This window comes from Caretta caretta, chromosome 1, assembly GCF_965140235.1.
Source record: "Caretta caretta isolate rCarCar2 chromosome 1, rCarCar1.hap1, whole genome shotgun sequence".
Lineage (NCBI taxonomy): Eukaryota > Metazoa > Chordata > Testudines > Cheloniidae > Caretta > Caretta caretta.
Genome location: NC_134206.1, coordinates 353,352,939 through 353,358,938, shown reverse-complemented (window position 1 = coordinate 353,358,938; position 6,000 = coordinate 353,352,939).

Sequence of the window (6,000 nt, the reverse complement as noted above, 5' to 3'; positions counted from 1 at the left end):
CCTTCTGCCCGTCAGAGTTGGCAGCAACAAGGGCCGGGTTCAATATCTAGGGGATCCATTCCAATAACACAATGCAAACCGGCTTGAGCCCCCACCCAGTGACCTGGGACAAATATATACCACCCCCGCTGGGCGCCTCCAAGAGGCAATACTTCCCCTCTCGCAAGCACAGAGGCTGAGTGTAGCAAAAAGCCTTTTAATAACAGAGAGATACAATGTGGCATTATGGTGGGGAAACACCACCAACAGGATTCATAACACAACCCATGAGCAAAAACCCACCCCAAGCAAACTGGGGCATGCCCCTTTCCCTTTGGTTCTCGAGTCCAGCAACCCCAAATCACCCAAAGTCCCAAAAGTCCAATGACCCAAAAGTCTCTGTCCCTGGTCAGGGCAGCCCCAGAGTTCGAAAGTTTATCTGCGGAGCTTTTTACCTCCCAACCTGGGTGGAGATTGGGGGCGGGGGGTAAGAGGCACCTGTCATAAATATAAAGGGAAGGGTAAACCCCTTTGAAATCCTTCCTGGCCAGGGGAAAGCTCCTCTCACCTGTAAAGGGTTAAGAAGCTAAAGGTAACCTCGCTGGCACCTGACCAAAATGACCAATGAGGAGACAAGATACTTTCAAAAGCTGGGAGGAGGGAGAGAAACAAAGGGTCTGTGTGTCTGTCTATATTCTGTCTTTGCCGGGGATAGACCAGGAATGGAGTCTTAGAACTTTTAGTAAGTAATCTAGCTAGGTATGTGTTAGATTATGATTTCTTTAAATGGCTGAGAAAAGAATTGTGCTGAATAGAATAACTATTTCTGTCTGTGTATCTTTTTTGTAACTTAAGGTTTTGCCTAGAGGGGTTCTCTATGTTTTTGAATCTAATTACCCTGCAAGCTATCTACCATCCTGATTTTACAGGGGGGATTTCTTTATTTCTATTTACTTCTATTTTTATTAAAAGTCTTCTTGTAAGAAAACTGAATGCTTTTTCATTGTTCTCAGATCCAAGGATTTGGGTCTGTGGTCACCTATGCAAATTGGTGAGGCTTTTTATCCAACATTTCCCAGGAAAGGGGGGGTGCAAGTGTTGGGAGGATTGTTCATTGTTCTTAAGATCCAAGGGTCTGGGTCTGTAGTTACCTAGGCAAATTGGTGAGGCTTTTTACCAAACCTTGTCCAGGAAGTGGGGTGCAAGGTTTTGGGGAGTATTTTGGGGGGAAGGACGCGTCCAAACAGCTCTTCCCCAGTAACCAGTATTAGTTTGGTGGTGGTAGCGGCCAGTCCAAGGACAACGGGTGGAATATTTTGTACCTTGGGGCAGTTTTGACCTAAGCTGGTAAAGATAAGCTTAGGAGGTTTTTCATGCAGGTCCCCACATCTGTACCCTAGAGTTCAGAGTGGGGGAGGAACCTTGACAGCACCTTACATGATCTGAAGCTGACCACCCCACAGCTCCATAGGGCTCCGCTCCGCTCTGCCAGCTGCCCCACGAACTCCTTCGCTCAGCTCCCCTCCACTCCGCGGCCCACCAGCAGCTCCCGCCGTCCTACGAACTGCTCCACCAGCCTGTCCACAAGGCACTCCAGCCGTCCCACAAACTGCTCTACAATATATCTTCAGGCTCCCCCACTACTTAACACAACGCTCAGTGATTTCAGCTCTTAGTCAGTTCAGCTCTTTGGTGAATTCAGCTTGTAGTAGGGGAGCCTCAGTGGTGGTACACCCTTAGCCCAAAGCGAGCTCAGCAACCTGTAACTAGACTCCTAAGGGAATCAACATTAGCTCTGATATTCCACAGTGGAGAGAAGAGGAAGTGCAATTAGCATGTAAGGCCCTCACCCAGGGGCCTATGCCACCAAGTATTAATACCCATCCCCAGCCTCTCTCAATTCACAGAGTTTTGGAACCCATGACCCTTGCCTAGCGAGTGCCACTTAGTGGATGGTGAGTCCCTCCATCATAACAAAAGGCCAAGTACAGTTCCAAGCACAGTTCCCATAATCAGGGTAACAACAGTTTATTCTTCCTGCCCCAATAACAGAGACACTGGGGATCCCATAGCAGCCAAAGTGACCATTTGGGCAGCTATGGCCTCATTCTAGGCGGGGTGGGTGTGCCTATGCAAATGAGATCGGCCCCTGAAAAGTTCTTTTCCACAACTTGCCGCACCTCACCACCAGATGTCAGGGTGAAGCTCATCCTGACACTGCTTACACTCGCAGCTGGAGACTCTAAAAATCAAAGCTCGGCCGAGGCTGGAGAGCGCGATGGTAGCGTGGGAGAGGCGCGGCTATGACCCAGCCCAGTCCGAGCCCCCCGTGAAATTGCACAGAAGAGAACACAGGCGGAGCCCTGTCCTGTGGGGAGAGCTCAGAGACGGAGCAGCTGGCCAGGTCTCCCCGGGGAAGCTTTGCCGGTGGAGCTAGACTGATGGACCAGAGCAGCAAAGCGCTCCTGCTGTGGACGGCAGTTTAGAGCAGCAAAACAGGGCTTAAGCCCCAACCCCTCCCCGGCCCATCCCGAGCAAGCCAAGCTCTACCAGCCAGAGCACAGATCTGCTGGTGTAACTGCGTCTACAGTGGGGACTTCTGCCAGCGCAGCTCCATCAGTCGGAGTCCGAGGGTCACAGCTCTTCATCCCCAAGGACGGAGCCATGCTGGCCCCAGTCCCCCAAGAGAGGGGCTGGAGACCCCACTGTTTGGGACTCCAGCAGAGGGGGGAGCTCTGGGCTGCTTAGCGCTGTGTCCCACCCCCGCCCCACTGCCTCCAGCCCATCCGGGTTTATTCCCTGGGGCTATGTGGGGCTGGGCAGGCAGCTCCTAGGGGACAGTCCTGCAGCCATGGGCCCAGGCCATGAGGCGATGCGCTTGACGCCCCGTTGTCCCCCAAGCTCTGGCCTCCTGTGCAGCTGTTCTCCAAATCCTGAGCTGTGGTTGCTTTCCCATGGCTCCGCGGTGGGACCGGGGGGAGGTGCCACCCAGCAACCTCTCCACCCCCCCCGCCCCGTCTGGGGGGGCCCGTGTGCCAGAGCTCTTTGTCGCCCCAAACAGCCATTTCCCCAGGCCTGCCCAGCTAGCCGGGACTGTCGGAGAGCGCTGCCTCTGGAGAGGTTGAGGACCGTGCAGGTCCCCCATTCCTCCCCCAGCTCAGGGCAGACATTGCGCCCAGCAGGACCCAGGAGCGTCAGGCAAGGTGAAAGGTGGTGTTCCCCCAGCCCTCCTGAGGGGCCAGGCTGGGGGCTCTCTGTGGCCCAGGCCGCTCCAGGGCATGCTGTCTCCCTGGGGCACAGCCCGTCCAGGGACCAGTGCTGGGCGCTGGGACTCCTGGTCTTGGGGAAGGGAGTGTAATCAAGTGGTTAGAAGAACAGGAGGACTTGTGGCACCTTAGAGACTAACCAATTTATTTGAGCATAAGCTTTCATAAGCTACCCCTTCCTGCTTCTCCACGTGGGCACCAATGATACTGCCAAGAATGACCTTGAGCAGATCACTGCGGACTACGTGGCTCTGGGAAGAAGGATAAAGGAGTTGGAGGCGCAAGTGGTGTTCTCATCCATCCTCCCCGTGGAAGGAAAAGGCCTGGGTAGGGACTGTCGAATCGTGGAAGTCAACGAATGGCTACGCAGGTGGTGTCTGAGAGAAGGCTTTGGATTCTTTGACCATGGGATGGTGTTCCATGAAGGAGGAGTGCTGGGCAGAGACGGGCTCCATCTTACGAAGAGAGGGAAGAGCATCTTTGCCAGCAGGCTGGCTAACCTAGTGAGGAGGGCTTTAAACTAGGTTCACCGGGGGAAGGAGACCAAAGCCCTGAGGTAAGTGGGAAAGCGGGATACCGGGAGGAAGCACAGGCAGGAATGTCTGTGAGGGGAGGGCTCCTGCCTCATACTGGGAATGAGGGGCGATCAACAGGTTATCTCAAGTGCTTATATACAAATGCACAAAGCCTTGCTAACAAGCAGGGAGAACTGGAGGTCCTGGTGATGTCAAGGAACTATGACATGATTGGAATAACAGAGACTTGGTGGGATAACTCACATGACTGGAGTACTGTCATGGATGGTTATAAACTGTTCAGGAAGGAACCTGGGGGACTAACTTGAAGGGGAAAGGAGTCCAGGAGAGCTGGCTGTATTTCAAGGAATCCCTGTTGAGGTTACAGGGACAAACCATCCCGATGAGTCGAAAGAATAGTAAATATGGCAGGCGACCAGCTTGGCTTAATGGTGAAATCCTAGCGGATCTTAAACATAAAAAAGAGGCTTACAAGAAGTGGAAGGTTGGACATATGACCAGGGAAGAGTATAAAAATATTGCTCGGGCATGTAGGAATGATATCAGGAGGGCCAAATCGCACCTAGAGCTGCAGCTAGCCAGAGATGTCAAGAGTAACAAGAAGGGTTTCTTCAGGTATGTTGGCAACAAGAAGAAAGCCAAGGAAAGTGTGGGCCCCTTACTGAATGAGGGAGGCAACCTAGTGACAGAGGATGTGGAAAAAGCTAATGTACTCAATGCTTTTTTTGCCTCTGTTTTCACTAACAAGGTCAGCTCCCAGACTGCTACGCTGGGCATCGCAAAATGGGGAAGAGATGGCCAGCCCTCTGTGGAGATAGAGGTGGTTAGGGACTATATAGAAAAGCTGGACGTGCACAAGTCCATGGGGCCGGACGAGTTGCATCCGAGAGTGCTGAAGGAATTGGCGACTGTGATTGCAGAGCCATTGGCCATTATCTTTGAAAACTCGTGGCGAACAGGGGAAGTCCCGGATGACTGGAAAAAGGCTAATGTAGTGCCAATCTTTAAAAAAGGGAAGAAGGAGGATCCTGGGAACTACAGGCCAGTCAGCCTCACCTCAGTCCCTGGAAAAATCATGGAGCAGGTCCTCAAAGAATCAATCCTGAAGCACTTGTATGAGAGGAAAGTGATCAGGAACAGTCAGCATGGATTCACCAAGGGAAGGTCATGCCTGACTAATCTAATCGCCTTTTATGATGAGATTACTGGTTCTGTGGATGAAGGGAAAGCAGTGGATGTATTGTTTCTTGACTTTAGCAAAGCTTTTGACACGGTCTCCCACAGTATTCTTGTCAGCAAGTTAAGGAAGTATGGGCTGGAAGAATGCACTATAAGGTGGGTAGAAAGCTGGCTAGATTGTCGGGCACAACGGGTAGTTATCAATGGCTCCATGTCTAGTTGGCAGCCGGTATCAAGTGGAGTGCCCTAAGGGTCGGTCCTGGGGCCGGTTTTGTTCAATATCTTCATAAATGATCTGGAGGATGGTGTGGATTGCACCCTCATCAAATTTGCGGATGATACTAAACTGGGAGGAGTGGTAGATACGCTGGAGGGGAGGGATAGGATACAGAAGGACCTAGACAAATTGGAGGATTGGGCCAAAAGAAATCTGATGAGGTTCAATAAGGATAAGTGCAGGGTCCTGCACTTAGGACTGAAGAACCCAATGCACCGCTACAGACTAGGGACTGAATGGCTAGGCAGCAGTTCTGCGGAAAAGGACCTAGGGGTGACAGTGGACGAGAAGCTGGATATGAGTCAGCAGTGTGCCCTTGTTGCCAAGAAGGCCAATGGCATTTTGGGATGTATAAGTAGGGGCATAGCGAGCAGATCGAGGGACGTGATCGTTCCCCTCTATTCGACATTGGTGAGGCCTCATCTGGAGTACTGTGTCCAGTTTTGGGCCCCACACTTCAAGAAGGATGTGGATAAATTGGAGAGAGTCCAGCGAAGGGCAACAAAAATGATGAGGGGTCTGGAACACATGAGTTATGAGGAGAGGCTGAGGGAGCTGGGATTGTTTAGCCTGCAGAAGAGAAGAATGAGGGGGGATTTGATAGCTGCTTTCAACTACCTGAAAGGGGGTTCCAAAGAGGATGGCTCTAGACTGTTCTCAATGGTAGCAGATGACAGAACGAGGAGTAATGGTCTCAAGTTGCAGTGGGGGAGGTTTAGATTGGATATTAGGAAAAACTTTTTCACTCAGAGGGTGGTGAAAC